Source organism: Mus musculus, chromosome 14 (genome assembly GCF_000001635.26).
Source record: "Mus musculus strain C57BL/6J chromosome 14, GRCm38.p6 C57BL/6J".
In the NCBI taxonomy this organism is placed as follows: Eukaryota; Metazoa; Chordata; class Mammalia; order Rodentia; family Muridae; genus Mus; species Mus musculus.
This window is the reverse complement of record NC_000080.6, coordinates 66,835,069-66,852,786: the sequence shown is the minus strand read 5'-3', so window position 1 is coordinate 66,852,786 and position 17,718 is coordinate 66,835,069. Positions and strand designations below refer to the sequence as shown.

At 47.1% G+C, this 17,718-nt stretch overlaps 1 protein-coding gene across 2 annotated transcripts in view; it reads left to right on the top strand.

The window, feature by feature from the left end:
- Nucleotides 1–17,718, top strand: part of Dpysl2 (dihydropyrimidinase-like 2) — a 108,178-nt gene that overhangs the window by 58,255 nt on the left and 32,205 nt on the right. The gene's annotated exons all lie outside the window — the stretch shown is intronic.

Below are 17,718 nucleotides of genomic sequence, written 5' to 3'. Positions count from 1 at the left end.
TCAACCTATTTCCTATTAATGTAACATCGGGGCAAGGTGCAGGCCAGACTGACCCAAACAAAGGAAGGCATGTGTGGACTATTAAGGTGCTCTCCTGTTTTGTTCCCTTGTCCTCTGACGAGCTCTGCCAATGACCTCACAGATGCTTTCTGGACCTTCTCCATAGACATACAATACCCGGGAAGAAAGTTTATTTGCAAGTAGAGATTATTAATTAAGTGCTCTGAGAATTTGCAAACCCTGGGCCCTCATTTCCTGTCCTGTCCTCCCTTTGACCTTGAAGGTCAAGAGCTGACTACCCAGCTAGGACTGAAGGATTGGGAGGAAGCCCAGAGATGACTACGGACTTGCTTCATTACTGTGAGTCTAGCTAAGGTTCCGATCCAAGCTCCGACATTGTGCAGATAGGAGTCAGAGAGGTCACGCAGCAAGGAAGCGAGGCAGCCAGCACTAGAGGTCCACAGAGCTCCACATCTGCAGTGCTGGGATTTTATTGACCACCACCACGTCCAAATTTTCTGCATTTACTCTGGGGATTGATCTCAGCTCTTCAGATTTGTACGGCAAGCACTTAATCAAATAAGCTGTTTTCTCAGCTAAAAGGGTTTGATTTTTTCGTTTGTTTGCTTGCTTTTTAACAATTAGAATGTGCGTGAACGCCACAGAAACCCTGAGCACATCCCTTACTTACTTTGAGTTGGCCGGCAGCATCAGGCTTCTGTCCAGTCCCCTGTCTTGCCAGCAGCAGGAAGATTCTAGTATTCAGGCTTTATCCTGCATTTCCAACCAACCATCACTTCAAAGTGCCTTTCCCTTTTCTGTAATATAGAGGGCGAAAATGATCAGCTATTGGACATCTCCCACTAAGAGGGAGGCTACACCCGTGGGGAGAGGCTTGCCACCATGGTGGTCTACCGACTGCCTTTGGTCTCTCCACAGTAGCCCTGCCTCCATGACCTAGATTTCTCCTGCATTCCTGAGTGCTGTTTGGACAGCAGTCCCCAATAGTGACTTATGCTATGAATTCACCAGCCTAAGTGAATCCCACTTGGGAGAGGCCCCAGCCCCTGTTCAATGTCAGGTGGAGCCAACTGCCCTCAGAGGATCCTTGACCTTGTCTGGGGCTCCTCTTTTCTAAGTCTCTGTGAGGTTTATCAGCTCATCCCTCCCTATACCTGATGGTGAAGCAAACAACCCTCGAATATGGTGTTTTGCTGTTGGGGGTGGGAGTCCGAGGACAGGGAGGAGCCCACCACCGTCTGGGCTTGGGCTGTTGCTCATAGCATTGTTTTTTCCTTTGTGTAGCTATCCCAGGGATTCACTAAGGAAACATGAGGTGCAGTGGAAAGAATTTGAGGCCTCCATCTCTCAAGGACGCATCTTAGAGAAAATCAGGAGACCTTAGTTCTGGGATAGACTGTTGCTTATTAGCTCCAGCAAGAAGCCCTCTATTTCCCCCTGGCTTTCCTTGCCTGTTGGAGGCCTTTCATGCCTCCTGGCATTTAGGAGAGGGTTCAGGGTGTGGTAGATTAGACAGAACTGGGCACGAGGCTGGGGTGGGTTACAGAGGTGGAGCGAGGCAGTCCATCAGCTCTCCTCTGACAGCCCAACTGGTTTAGAGGAATGTCTGACTCTGGGAGATTTGGAGGCTAAATTTGATTTGTGATCTGACTTCTGTGTTGTTGAGAATTGTTTTACCACCCCTTCCTCAAACTCAAAGTGCTCCTCACTGTCCTGAAGTGACTTTTGTCCTGTTTGTTCCAGAGACACATTCTCTTTGTCACCTGATTTTTCTCTCTGGTTAAGAGCATTCAGCCGTGTGGCTACTGGAGACCACTTGTGTTCCGCCACTTTCTATGGCTCTAACTAAATAGCACGGACTAGGTCCTTTATAAAGAACAGAGGGTTTGGGGCTCACTGGTGAGAGTCTAGGAAATCCAGGAACATGGTGAGGGCATTTGGAGAGGGTAGTGGGGCTAGGGCAAAGCCATGGGAGGGAGGTGTTACATGGTGTGATATGGTCAGCCTTGTCCTCTCTTCCTCTTCTTACAAGATCACTAACTGATGGGGGCCCATCCTTATAACCTCTAGTCTAACCACTTCCTTAAGTCCCTGCTTCTGACACATCGTCAACATAAAAATCTAGGATGGAAATTTAAACACATTCACTTTGGGGAACTCAGTGAGCTTTGAGGTATTCATTCAAATCATAGCCGTGCTCCCACTCCCACCATCTATAGAAACAGCTTTTCTGCCTTCCTTTGAAGACCCTTTGCTTTGCTGAGCTCCAAGCTTCTCCAGGCAGGGCAGCCCGAGTGCCACCTTCTTCACCACCCTGGTGGGACATCTCTCCTGTGGGACACAGCCTCCAGCTTAGGGAGAGAGTCAGCTATCTTAGATCATAGGAGAAAGTACATATAAGTCCCGGCTGTGACGCCTGGTCATTCTGTCCCTTGAGGATGTAGTGAGCTGGATGTCAGATGTAGATTGTCTTTGTTACGGTTGTTTCTTGGGTGGTGCGCTGAAGAAAGGGGGCTTGGCGTTTAGCCAGGGCTGAGGTCACCTGTGTCGTCCCACACGTGAAAATCGTGAATACATTTTCTGTCTGTACAGATGTGCTTATTTGGGGCACTTCATGTAAGTAGAATCATAATCTCGGTGCTTTTGCCGGTGGCTTTCTTCCTTCATTGTGTCGTTTTTAGGGTTCACCTGCGCTGTGCTGTGTGCCCCGACCCTCACCCTCAGTGCTAGGATTATCAGCATGTACCTGCTCAGCTGACAACTTGGGTTTTGAACCGGTTTTGCTCATCCTGATGTGATAAGTTCAAGGTGGTACAGAGAAAACAGGTGTATTATTAGCTGGGTCGCCCCCGGAATGTTGCTTGCACAGACAAAGAAAATACAGTTCTTGAGGCACTTTCTCAACGCAGTCCTTAAATATTCAAAGGGACTGATGGAAGAAAATAGTTGCTAGAAAGAGAAGTTTATTGAAGTGACCAGTTTGAAAATATGTACTAGGGCTAAAAGCTTCTATAATAAGCCATAAGTGACCAATGGGAAAATATAACTTAAGTATCCTTTTTACAGTAGCGACATAAAATTAATGATGTTAAGAACACAATACTACATATGCTGCCTAAGAGAAAAGTTTAGTAAGGGAAAAGAAATGCATCGTTCATAGAAAAACTGCATGCTGTAAAGAAAGCTTGTTCTGCAATTACTTTCTATAGACTCTAAATATCAAAAGGTGGTTCTCAGCAGTTAAGAACGTATATTGCACTTGCGGAGGACCCGAGTTCAGTTGCCAGCACCTATGTTTGGTGGCTCTTATCTGCATGCAACTCCAGGACAACCAACACCCCCTGTGTGTACCAGGGCTCATGTGCAGGCACTCTTCCTGCTCCAGACAGGTGTACACAAACACACACACACACACACACACACACACACACACACACACACACACACACACAGACACACACACACACACACGTAAAAATCTTAAAAAGAAATCTCAAAAGCTGCATGTGTGTGTCTGAAGGTCAGGTGGGAGATTAAAAACGATGGTAAGAGATGAGAATGCTCCAAAAGGTCATGATAAAGAGAGACAGGAGATCACAACTGGGTAGATACTAAAACAAACTACAAAATGGTCATAGTTAAAATAGTATATAGCACTGCCGGGCAGTGGTGGTGCACGCCTTTAATCCCAGCACTTGGGCGGCGGAGGCAGGCAGATTTCTGAGGCCAGTCTTTTCTACAGAGTGAGTTCGAGGACAGCCAGGGCTACACAGACAAACTCTGTCTCAAAAAACCAAAAAAAAAAAAAGTATAGCACTGTTACTGGATATATCAAGTCAACCACAATGAATGAAGTGACTGGTTAAGGAACATGTAACTTCCTCTCTAGGAAAAGGTAGTGTGTAGTCATTACAAACTTCTGTGGAAAACTGCTACTCTGCTGGATGTCTTCACAGTGTATCTGTGGGAGACAGTCTGGTCTGTGTGGCCAGTTGGGTGTTGCTTTCCCTTTTGGGTCATGGGCTTTGAACCCAAGGCCTTGCACCTGTTAAGCACATTTACCAGTTAAGTACAAACCCAAACTCTCTTTACCCTCAATTTTACTTTCCTAATTTAAATTTATTAAAAATTTAATTTTCAGAGGAAAAGTGGAAGGAGTTGGTTCGCTTTCTACCATGTGGCCCTGGGGACTGAATAGCCATTAGGCTTGGCAGCCAGTTTCTTTACCTGCTGAGACACCTTACCAGCCCTAATTAGGTCATTTTTATTTTATTTATTTGTTATTTGTTGCCTAGAATGGTCTTAAAACTCATAGGCTCAAGAGAGCTTCTGCCTCACTTTCTGAATTCTAGGACTATAGGCAAACACCATTGTGTCTAATGGATCCCCTTCCCCTTTATTTTAACGAGAGAACTTTCGTGATGAACAATTTATCTACTATACTATTTTAGCACTGTATTTAAATTATATTTATGTGTATGGATGGGGAACAAGAAAGATCTTTTCTTCTGCTGGTTGGATAAATTGCGTGTGTGGTTCCCCTCGTTTTTTTTTCAGTTTTCAGGTGCTTTTGCGTTTGAAGCTGTGCTTCAGGTCTGGGTTTCCCTGTTGTTCCTGAAAACCGGGAGAGCATATTGTGAGCCTGTATTATTGTGAGCGCATACTTTATTTATGTGTGATGGGGTGCTGATGGGTGTCCCCTGGAGGCTAAGCAGAGGCCCCTTATCAGGATCCAACAGTGTTCGTTATCAGACGCTGTCCAGATTGGCTCATCCCTATTCAGTCTTTCTAACCAACTGGGGACAAAACACGCCCATCGAACCGTCATCCCCAGTGGAAAAGGGAGACACTGGCCAGTGCAGTGGCTGTGTCAGGCTCCAGTGAGGCTGTGATATGGTTTGTGCTGGACTTTTGAATTCAGTCCAGGTTCCTAGGAAGAAAACACCCCGCCCCCTCCCCCACCCCTCCTTTTGGCTTTAAATTGAGCCCAGTCAACAGATGACCTCACCAAGTCTTCCTTCCCTGCTGGACTTCGTTTGGAGGGGATGTAAGAGGCATTGTGCAATGTTGGAACAAACAGGGGAGGCCAGCCTTTTTTGTTTTTGTTTCTTAGTTTAGCTCCAAGCCCAGAAAACCGATCTATTCCTGACTGTACAGGGAGCCAGCCGCACAGCAGCTTTTGTGTGAGGGTGGGATGTACTGATCGGCTCCTGTATGCTCTGTGGTTCGTATTTGAACTAAGTGCTCCTTTCTTTACGGTAACCATGCATTATCCGTAAACTATGTCCTCACATATAGGTGTGAGCACAGTACGGTTTGTTTCAATCCATATTTTCACAGCCGAGTCACTGTCATCAGGCTGTAGTGTTTCTGTGTGGACGTCTAGGGACACGTACACATGACCCTTCTCCTTGACTGGCACATTGTTCTTTCCTGTTATTGTCTGTGGCCTTTGGGTTTCTGGGAGTATCCTGACCCAGCTTTGCATAAGTAAATGTGTGTGTTACTGTTAGTCTCTGCTAAGGGGAAGTCTAAAACCTCAAGTCTATCCTTGGATTGTCTTCTGGACAAGGAACCTTTGCAATGGAAACTGAGGTAATCGCATTCTTTGTACATAGAAGCCTTATAGCATATGGCTGGCCTGCCTGCCTGCCTGCCTGCCTGCCTGCCTGCCTGCCTGCCTGCCTTCCTTCCTTCCTTCCTTCCTTCCTTCCTTCCTTCCTTCCTTCCTTCCTCCCTCCCTCCCTCCCTTCCTTTCCTCATTTTTTCCTTGCCTCCCTCCCTTCTTCCTTCCTTTCTTCCTCCTTTCTTTCTTCCTCACTTAACTCCCTCCCTCCTTCCTTTCTCCCCTCCTCTCCTTCCTTCCTTTCTTTCTTTCTTTCTTTCTTTCTTTCTTTCTTTCTTTCTTTCTTTCTTTCTCTCTCTTTCTTTCTTTCCTTCTTTCTCTCTCTTTATCTCCGTCCCTTCCCTCCCTCCCTCTCTCTTTCTTCTTTCTTAATTTCTTGCTCTCTCTCTCTCTCCCCCTTTCTTTCCTTCCTTCTTCTTTCTCCTATGATGTTCTATCCTGCCCCATAATCTCTTATTTCTGGCCAGCCAGCACCCACTCTGTGGTTCTGTAGCCCAGGGCAACTGAAAACTGAGACAAACAGAGGAAGTGTCATGAATGACATATTTCTCCAGCCACCTCATCTGGCCAGCCCAGGCATTGGCTGGCCCACCCCGTGTCACCATGCTCAGTGTTGTTGGTGCTCACAGCTCAATCTGGTCAGGGAGGGTGGACCTAGCCTCATGAGGAAAATCTTTAGGCTGTCCTCGGTCCACAGACTTATCACATCTCTTGATTCTTTCTGTAATTTGCTCATTGTCTAGAATTTATTTCTGGCAGACTGTGGTGAAAATTGGGAAGTGTCTTCTATTTCCCTTAAGCTGCCCAAAGGCCTCTATGTTGCTCAAACACGGGCCTTACGTGCATGCATGAACTTCCATATACATGCATATACATTCACTCATGGGCATGGGCACGTGAGAGCACACACACACACACACACACACACACACACACACACACACACCCCTACACCCCTGTGGGCACATATACACATGGGAAAGGGAAAGACCCAGGCATCCAGCCAGCCCAGGCTTCCTGTGTCCCTAGGGGGTTTGAAGTAAGCTTTGCTCCAACACTGTCAGCCTGCTGTGCAAGGGGCTGATGGGGAGATCTCTAGGAAGCTCTGGGATCAAGTTGCTTTGGTTTTTATTGGGATGACAGAGAGCCCTGCTAATGAGGCCAGTTTGTTATCTGCCCTGATTGGCAGCTTTCCCCACATCTGAGTCCTCTTAACATTGGGAAGTGAGTTTACCTGATCCTAACACTTTCCATATAGGGGTGCTTTTTGTTTTGTTTTGTTTTGTTTTGTTTTGTTTTGTTTTGTTTTGTTTTGTTTTGTTTTGTATCCTGGCGTCCCTGAGTGAGTAGGTATGTGTGGTGGCGGGCAGTGCAGGGAATTTCCGCAGGAAGTGAGAAGCCTCCTTTCCTGACAGCCCTCAGAGGATCTCTCCGACTTAGCCACTTGCCCCATAAATAGGACAGCCTCGTCTAGTTCCTTGGGTTTTTGTCTGTTTCTGCAGAAGCCTGTTCCTCTGAGGGCATGATTCAGAGTTCCAAGTCTTTCTTGTGGTGCTGTGGCCTTGGCCTTCCCTCCGCACAGCCTTTATCCAGTTCCTCCTCACACCCTGTTCTTCCTCTGAAACTCCCTGCTTGAGGCCACCCTCATTCCCATCCCTTCCCCTGCTGATGGGGTGCGTGGCTGGTCTCCCCAACAGGAGCTTTACGCTTTAGAGACCACAGCACTGGCTGGGAATCACATGAAACAGCTTCCTGTTCTCCCGTGTTACCTGCTATTTCACAACAGCCCTGCGTGCAGTGATTAGAATAATGTCTATTTTACAGATAAGAAGACTGAGGTCCAGAGCGGGTCAAGGACCTTGAGGTTCTACAACCAGTGAGAGAAGTGGTACTGGGCTGCAAACCCAGGCAATGTGGTTTGAGTTTCCCACATAGATGCTCTTGCTGTGCCTCTTTTGCAGATGGGGAAGTTGAGGCACTGAGGAGTTAAATAACTTGCTCAGCTTTCTGGACCTCATCAAGGGTCGTGCTAGGATTCAAGGCCAGACCTGTGACTTGTCATGTCCCTGTTTCCTGCAAGCTCAGAGTGCACAGTTATAGCACTGGTCCCCAGACATTTGAATGAGCAACTATTTCCTTCCATCTTTTCAGATGAGTGAGCCCCCGTGGTCTGAGGATGTGAGAGCTGGTGAGTTTGAGGGCTTTCGGTGTCTCTGAGAGCAGGTTGCTGGCAGGGCTGGGCAGTCACTTCTCCAAAGCTAGAGGAATTCCAGGCTTGACACACCCTTTGGAGTCAGAGTGTGTTTCTCCCTCTGGTGAGGGGATGTGAACTGCTGTCAATGTGGCTTTTGTTCAGAGTCTGATCCAGAGTGCTTGTCAAATGACAGGAAACAGGAACCTCACCCCTCCCTCAGCCAGTGACTTCAACTTTTCTTAGAGAAACCCTACACAGCCCGGAGCCTGCAGCATGGCAAGTGAACGGGTTTGGCTAGAGTATTTTGGTCACCCTTGGCTCTCCTTGCTTTCTCCCGCAGGCCACGGTTGTGTCCTCCTGCTGCAGGCATGGTATTTTCTATGAATTGTCCTTGCTGTGACATGGACATAGAGTAGAGAGGGGACACAGCTTCTCTCAGTGCTGGGACTAAGTGCCTGAGCTGCCCTACCCTGTGGACTCCTTTGTGCACGCCTAATGTTAGCTGGGAAATTGCCCTGGAGGCAGGCCCACAGCTGAAGGAGGGCTGAGCGAGAGTTAGAATTAAGATGGCAAAAGTGGCCACTGATCCAGGCTTCATGGGATAGGGAGTGTGTCTGTACAAGACCCTCCATGGGTCCCTCTGTCCTCCTAGATGGGTCTTGGAAAGTGGCCAGTTTTCTAGGACAATGGCAGCGGTGAAGGGTGAAGGGGGTGTTGTGTTTGCCTCTTTAAGTAGCAAACATGTTAACTGAACACCAGAATTATCTGGAGTTTCTATGAGTTGCTGGTGGCAGAGTGAAGCCATTTTGATCATCTGGACTGAGAGCTTCAGTCTATCTGTTTATGCCATGCCAACTTCAGCATCCTCTCCAGGAAGGACCTCGAAGTAGTGGACCAGTTAGGAACATGAGTGTGTTCCTAAGAACATTATGCATCATTGGAGGGATGTGGGAACAGCTGCAAGCTGTTTCTCAGGGACAAGGTGAAACTGATGGACATCCCCAAGGGCGTCTTTCAAAGGAAGATGGAACAAGAAGATAGTAGCCCAACCTGCTCTTAAGATAAAGTGAAGCTCCACACAGGTAACAAGGGCATGGCCTGTTTTGACCCCCTCATTATATATATGTATCTGCATGACAGATTATGACAAATAGTTATTAATAAATAAGGTGGTAGGATTATGGGTAACCTTTTCTTCTATTATAGTGAAAAAGAAAAAAAAAGAGATTTAGGGTTCAGACCTGAGTTAAACTCCAAAGCTGCTCCATCTGGTTATTTATCTTTAAAAAGAAATATATATATATACATATATATATACATATATATGTATAATTATTTATATATATAAAATCACACACATATATTTATTTAGTGTTTGGAGGTGTATGCATGCACGGTGAGGGAGTGCCACAGTGTGGAGGTCGGAGGATAACCTTCAGGAGCCTCTTTTTTTTCTCTCTTTCTACCATGTGCTTCAGGTCATTAGGCTTGGTGGGGGGGGGGGGGGCAGGCACTTCCACCCACTGAGGCATCTTGACAGCCATGATTATCTAACTTTTAAAACTTGCCCAGAACCTGGATTCTTTGTCAGGAAAGTGGTAGGTGGTCCTAGCAAACTTTTGACATCCTGATCTTAGTTGCAAAATCTCTCCAGGTTGAGTCTACCCGGCTAGCTTATATGTCAGTTGGCTTCTTTGTCATGTGGTAACAGTCTTGTGTATGATGTCTTAGTCTTTGAAGACCTTCTGTGGTTAACCTGGGCTTCTTCAGATCCATTGTCAGGGCTCAAAGTTTTTGGTGTGTGTGTGTGTGTGTGTGTGTGTGTGTGTTTATGAAGTGGTCTCTCACTGAATCTAGAACTCACTGTTTTAACTGGACAAGCTGGTCAGCAAGTCGCAGAGACATGCCTGCTGCTTTACTAGGGTTATGTTGCATGCTCATGTTTTAGTGGGTGCTGGGATATGGACTCCAGTCCTCATACTTGTACAATAAGCATGTTGCCCACTCTGCCCATTGATCCATCTCCCTAGCCATGTGGCTTGCCTTAGTAACAGTTCTGTTGCTGCGAAGAGACACCATGACCAAGGTGTCTTATAAAAGAAAGCATTCAATTGAAGGCTTGATTACAGCGTCAGTAAGCCAGTCATTTGTCATCATGGTGGGGGGCATGGGAGCAGGCAGACAGTCACTGGAGCAGTGCCTGAGAGCTTACAGCTGATCCACAACCATGAGGCAGTGAGAGAGGGGAGGGAGGGGAAGGGAGGAGCTCAAGTACTAACTGGGGATGGTGACTTTTGCAACCTTAAAGCCCGCCCCTGTGGTGACACACTTCCTCCAACATGCCACACCAATCCTTCCCAAACAGTTTCACCAACTGCAGACCAAACATTCAAATATATGAGCCTATTGTGTGTGTGTGTGTGGGGGGGCATTCTCATTCAAACTACCACATGGCTCCTGGTTTGATAAAACTTTCAGACACTACCCAAACCATGTTAAACCTCTGTGAGTGAATGAGCTCAAGCCCCCAAGGCCTAGAAAGCCAGCAAAGCTGTTAGTCCTGGAGAGGGTCATTCTGGGCAGACAAGAGCGTGGGAAGAGGCAACCACTCTGCAGCAGAGAAGATGTTTGTCGCTGGAGGCTGGAGGAAGGCAAGCGGCTTCACGTTCCCAGTTTGCATGGATTCCCCTTCAGTTGTATGATGAACCCCCATGACCAAAGCAACTTATGGAAGGAAGAGTTTTATTTTGGCTTACAGTTCAGAAACAGAGTCCATAATAGTTGGGGCAGGGGGAACGTATGGCAGCAGGCTGCTGAGGCAGGAGGCAGAGGGAGAGAGATCACATCCTCACCCACATGCAAGGAACAGAGAGGGCATAGAAATGGGGTGCGGCTAAGAACTGTCAAAGTGATCCACGTCCCTCAGCTAGGCCATACCTCCTAGTTCCAAACCCCCCCAAGCAGTGACACCTACTGAGGACCAAGTGTACAAACACCTGGGCTTCTATAGGGCATTTCTCATTCAAATTACTATAGCAGATAGGCAATGGAGGCCTGCGTGTCCCCAGCTGTGACTGGAGGGTCATATACCCACCCTGCATGCCTACATTGAGTATCAATCAAAGGAAGGTCCAAGACATCACTTTGTGATGTGCGTAGACAGGAGGATGCCCACGAATTGATAGGATTGCTTGAAATAAATACAAGCTGAGGTGTCACACTGCAACAGGTTCATTGTCCCCTCCTGTCACTGTGGGTGACTGCTGGTGAGGACAGTGGGCGTTTCTTGAATCAGGTGCTGTGAATGTGTATGCTCTTCTGGGATAGGAGCAAAGTCTGGAGATGCCCTTCTAAGGACTCGAGCCATGGACATCACTGAGTTGGCAATGCTGACCGTCTTTCTTCCTTGCTCCCAACTTCCATCTCTGGTTGGTCTCCTAGAGTCATTTTCCTGCAGCTTGGAAGGAATGGGTCACTTCCTCCTACCAGGCACAACCCATAAGAAGGCATGGGTAGGTGGACTTCAGAGATGGGCAGCTCCATGTATCTTGTGACAGGGAGCTTCCTTTGTGTGACGGAAACTATCACCGGTGTCTCCCATTTAAGGTGTTTATAGGGGGATGGGGTGGATTTTGCCTAATACTGAAGAGAGCCATCCCTCAGACTCCATTGTCTGGCAAGTGCTAGGACCAAGACAGGCTCTGAGGGAGACTGAAGGCAGATGAAGGTTAGGGGAGACGGGAGGAGGCAAGGAGACCCAGGTAGCACCCCACTGTTTAGTTGTTCAGACCGCCTCCTGAGTACCACCTCCTGAGTACATATCAGAAGTGGGAATGGAAGCCAGAGAATTGTGAAGACTTGGATGTTGGGAGAAGGGTGTGAGTCATCTTTCTGTACCATTTTTAAAAACTGCATGTGAAGGCTTGTGGGGAGAGGGCCCAGTGGGTAAATGACTTGTCATGTCAGAGTGTGGGTTCCCAGCATCCATGAGAATGTTCGATAAGCATGTCGGCCCACCCTTAATCCCAGCACCTGGGAGGTGGAAATCGAATCCCCACAGCTAGCTGGCTGGCTCTACTAGACAAACTGGTGAGTTCTGGGTTCAGGTGGAAGAGCCTGCCTCAGTGTAGAGTGATTGAGCAAGACGGCTGATGGTAACCTCTGACCTCAACGTGCAAATACACAAGGATGCACACTTGCCAGTACACACATGTGAACACACACCACCACATAACAAACAAATGAAAACTGCACTTGAGCCTACAACGATTTTTTTTTTAAAGAAAAGTTTAAAATTGTTGAGTCTTTGAGATACTGCAAATTCCAAAGGGATTTTGTATCCAGGTTTTTCAAGTTGCTGTGTATTTCTTTGTATCTTTAAGATTTTGCTCACGACCTAAGAGCATAAGTATGGGGTAGCAGAGCCACTGCAGGTCCTGAAGAGGGATAAAGTGCTAGCTCACGCTGCAGTGGCTGCCCTTGGAAAGCAGCAGAGGAGACCCAGAAGACCACTCCGTGTACACTTCTGCTTTATGTGAACTGACAGCGATCAGATTAGTGGTTGCTTTGGGCTGATGAGCAGGAAGGGGTGGGGAGGGACTGCTAGCGTTCCTTTTGCCTTTTTTTTTTTTTTTTTTTTTTGTGGGGAGGTGTTTTAAAATCAGATGTGACGATGCTTGTATAGAAACATGGATATTCTAAAAATATTGAGTTGTGCCCTTAACTGGTTGAGTTTTGTGTTATATCTCAGTTAAGCTCCCCAAAAGAAGTAGGATCCTTTGAAGGTTTTTATAGAAATAATACAGGCAAGACTACAGGTCCAGCACCCTTTATCTGAAGTGCTTGGGACCAGAAGAGTTTCAAATTTCAGAGTGAGGTATTTGAACATATATAATGAGTTATCTTGAATATGGGGTCCAGGACACGGTCTAAACATGAAATTCCTATGTAATGTTTCTTATTGACCTTATATACTGTCCATGGGCATTTTTTTTGGTGTGTGTGTCACAGTCTCATGTATCCTGTATCCCAGGCTGGCTTCCAACTTGCTTTGATCCATCAGCTTCCTTTACCTCCTAAATGCTGGGTTTACGGACCAGGTTTCTTTAGTACTGGGGCATAGGCCTGTTAAGAAAGCCTTCTACCAACCAAGCTCCTTCCCTGGCCCCTGAAAGCAATTCTGTGCAATTCGTTAACATGCCTGCGATATGAGGTCAGCGTGGAACTTTCCATACGTGTCAAGATATTTCAGATTCTGGAGCAGTTTGGGTTTAGGCCTTTCAGAATTAAGAACTGACAACTTGTAGTCAGTCATTCTCTGGGAAGCCCGGGATTTTCATTGAAAGCGTGTCCAGATTCAGCCGATGGTTCCAGGGCAGGCTCTGGGCATCTGTGGACTCTGTGGCAATGCTCTAAGGAGGGCAGAAAGGGCAGTGTATGCAAGGCATTTCACAGATACTTTCCCCATGCTCCATATGTACCCTCAGCTCTGCGTGGAGGGGAGCCTTGTGCCTGTTTAGTAGATGAATCCAGGAATGCCCCCCCAAAACAACAGCAAGGAAGGCCACCGGAGGAAGCAGGCCCATGTCTTGGGGTGCTTTGACCCTAATGTTCACCTTCTTGCTGTTGCTGGCTGCTGGTGGGTGGCTATGCCTTTCTCACAGGGCCCGATAGCCCAGGAAGGTCATCGTACAGATGATCTGTGAGTGATGTTTTCCAGATTGCATCCTCGGTAAGGACCCTTGGTCCCTCCGGAAATGATCCTGACCTTCTGCCCTGTTCCTGAGGAACAGCTCTTCCCTGGAGACCTTCCATGGAAGGAGAATGGTGGGAAAGCTCCCGAAGGCCTTTCAGGGACACATTTGCAAGTGTCACTAGCTTAGAGGACACATGTTTGTCTCTCAGAAGTGCTGGGCTCCCTAATCAGATACCAACTTCGGATGTGCCTATAGAGGGCCTAGCCTCGTAGCCAGGGAGCCTGGTTGTATTTTGAAGGTGTCATTACCATTGTGTGATGAACAGGCCCCTCACAGGCCTGAGTGGGTGGGAGTGGAAGGAGAGGCAAATGGAAAAACAGTCTACACTCAGCCAGATTTAGAATGGCTGCTTATCAGAAACTCCCTTCCCCAGGTCACCGCCTGGACCCATGATTCCAGAATGGGGGCAAGGAAGGGGTGAGGCCACAGATGGGTGTGTACACCCAAGGCGCTTCTCGTGTTCCTCGAGGATGGAGAAGCATGGCGTCACATTGTCTGAGTCCCTTTGTGGGTCCTGTTACTGGTCTGAAGGTGTCCCTGGCCACTGTCCCTACTGCCTTGTGGAGTGGAGTCTGAGCCACAGCCCGATCCTTGCTTGAGCTGCCCTGAGGGGCACGCACCCTGCACAGAGCACCCTACTCAGGACTCTCAGCTTCCTTAGGTAGAGAAAGAAATCAGACAGATCTCGTGGAAAGAAGCATGTAGTTGAAAGAAACGTTTTTTTCTCATAAAAATGAGAGGCCCGACCATGTAGTTCAGTCGTTCATAGAGGTCTTGCCAACCATGCACGACACACTCGATCTGATGTCCAGCACTGGGGAAGTGGGGGTGGGGGTGGGGTGGGTGGAGAGGAATATGAGGAATTTGCATGTGTTTAATGCTCAGGAACTTTAATCACCAAATCTTAAAACATAGGATCTTAAAGGGTGTCCTGGGGTTGGAGAGATGGCTCAGTGGTTAGCAAGCACTTGCTTCTCTTCTAGAGAACCTAGGTTTGGCTCTCAGCCCCCCACAGGTGGACTCACAGCCGCCTGTCATTCCAGTTCTGGGGTGCTCTCTTCTGGCCTCTGTGGCACTAGGTACACTGGTGGTGCACAGACTTCCATGGAAGGTAAAACACCATACACACAAACTGAAAATAAGTCTTCAAGAAGAAGAGTACCTCAAAGCAGCTCTGTTTCCTACTGACAGGATAAATGGGGCAAAAGGGAACCAGTCTGGGGAAGAGCTTAGTCTATTCTCTGAGCTGGGCAAATCAAGACATTCAGTGTATAGGTATAAATTATTTTATCCAATCCAATATTAAGATATTTACAATAATCCTCATCCTCCCTGGGGTGAACATTATTATTCCCAGACTGAGCATTGCTGCGTTCAGTGTCCTCTTGAGAGACGATGCGGCTTGTTGGTCCCTAAGGAAGGAGAGCTCCTTGATGTCAGACTTCCTGGGTGTGGCCCTGTCGTGAAGTCTAGCTGATGCACAAGGCTTTCAAAATGTTATCTACAGAGGCATGCACACATACAAGCAAACATGCATGTATGCATACATACAATACTAACAAAGCATCTATGCAGGCCTGCACATGTGTACATATGATGCATTTATATATGTCTCCACATATATGAACATGTAACATACAGCCTTGTTCTTGATTTCATTCTATGGGCTACCATTTTTTTCCCTTCCCCCTAGTCATCCATTCCTCTTGTTTCTGTGTGATGGGGTCTTCTTATATTGGAAGGTTTCATTGATGTTCACTTGGTATTTTTTTAGGCAGGGTGTCACTGTGTGTCTCTGGTTGACTTACACACTCTGTAGCCTAGGCTGGCCTCAAACTTGCCAAGCTCCTCCTATCATCAATACCTGCATGCTGAGAATGCATATGTGTCAGCCAGGACTGGCTTGGGTATCTTTTTAAAGCCACCTTTAAGCTTTTGGGAAAGAGACTCTAAATAAGGAAATAGAATAAAATACAATAGAAAAAAGATATAAAGAAAATGCATCAGATTGAGTTGGCTGATTTGGGGGAGACTGGTGGTGGTAATTGAGTAGATGTGCTAGTAACTTAAAATTATTTCTATTTTAGAAAAGCCAGCTTTGAAGAAGGCAGTTTTCCTTTGTGCTCCATGCGGTCTGGTGGGAGAAACATTCTTTGTCCAGCAGGCTGGGGCATGAGGGTCTCTAGGCTTCATAGCAGCCTTTTGGGTTGCATGGGAAAGCTGACCCTGTTACCAGGAGAGCGTAGTTGACTCATCAGATCCAAAGATTCTGCATCTGTGGATTTAGTTAATTCTGGGTTCAGCCAAACCACAAGTTAAAAAAAAAAAGTTTGGAAAACATTTCTGGAAAGTTTCAAAATGCAAAAATTGAAATTTGCCTTAATGTTAGTACTAATAACGGGTCAACTCGGGTGGAGCGCTATGTGTCACTGCACCAGGTACTGCAAGCAAACAAGATAGAGAGGGTTCAAGGCACAGGGAGAGGGTCTGGAGTGGAGCCCAGGTGTAGCATGCTGGGATCCTGGGGTCAGTTCTCAGCCTCCTTACAAAAGTACACGGATCTAGTGGGATGCACACTCTATGCCAAAATTTATGCAAGGGATTTGTGTATTTACGGATTTTGGTATCCTAGGGTTATCAAAGAATGTTGCTCACAGATACTGAGGGTGTACCTGAACCCATTTACATTTTCAGCAAAATGAAATGAGGTTTGGGTGCCAAGGCACGCATGCCTTGAGCTGCTTCAGTATCTGAACACTGTACCTGCTCTGAGGAGCTCACGACTGTAGTGTGTGTGTGTGTGTGTGTGTGTGTTGTGCTCAGAAGCCTTTGCAGATGATAGTGAGACCCAAGATGGTGAGCGTTCATGAGCTTGGTGGGGAGGTGGTGCCAGGTGAAGAGCCAAAGGCGTGGATTTGAGTGAGGGGCACTGCCTGAGCGAGGAGCGAGGGGTGGCAGGAACAGGGTGAGTCAGAGGAGTAAGACCATGCTGGGGGCAGAGAAAATGGAGGACACTGGAGACATCTGCAGGGGGTCCCATCCAGCTGCGCTCAGGGGAGATGTTTGAGTTGCCCTTCCTGGCAGATGTGCATGAGGGCTGCAGCTGCAGCTCAAGGGTCTTACAAGGTCTCTGTGGGTGAGGCCGGCTGTAGCCACAGACAGTCTTAAGTGCTTGCTGCTAACAAAGCGATGTTTTTGTTGTTGTCGGGGAGTGGGGTGGAATAGGGAACACAGTTTAGGGAGGAAAATTGGAATTGTCTTGACAGAGTTTCTAGGGAAGCCTTTTGCTAAAGCCGTTATCAGCTGACACCAGGTTCTAGATACTAGGTAGCTATGGATCCCTTTCATTGCATAGACAGGTCTTTATGCCTGTGCCTAGGAAGACCCCAGTGAGTGAGCGGTGCAAAAAAGAATTCTCTCAAAAGAACTTAGAAGCATGTTATAAAATACATTTATTTTAATTGGGCTTACAGGGTACAGTGTGACATTCAATACATGTACATAATTTATAATGATTAGGCAAGGGTAGCTGCTGTGCCTCATGACTGTATCTCTGATTTGTATGAAGCCAAGTCAAGCCAATCACAACTTAGTTGCATCTGCAAGTTTTGATCCTTAGTGTAGGAAATCTAATATTTCATATGGAGGAATAGCTTCTGGCTTTAGGTGCCCAGAGACCTGAGCTCTTTTTCCTTATTGTTGCATGAGTTTTATTGAACCTCGGACAACTAATTTTAGTGCTTTCGTGTGTGTGTGTGTGTGTGTGTGTGTGTGTGTGTGTGTGTACATGTATGCAGAAGATAGGTAACAATAGTTCCACAAAACCTCATGTCCTCAAGGAAGCTGGGCAAGAACCCTCCAGGGAACCTATGAGAGATAATAACATGTGCAAAGGCCCTGGGGTAGAGGAACTATCCTGATGTAACAACTGAAAGATAGCCTGCAGATAGAGTACGTGGCAGAGATTGGGTCATGCTGTGGAGGTCAGCCAGGATCTCACAGAGCTTGTTGGGGACTTTAATCATCGTCTACAACGTGGGAGGAAGGCCCTGGATGATTTAGATTGAGGAGCAATGTCAGGTTGATAGACTTCCTGACTATGTGTGATCTTCATAACAGAG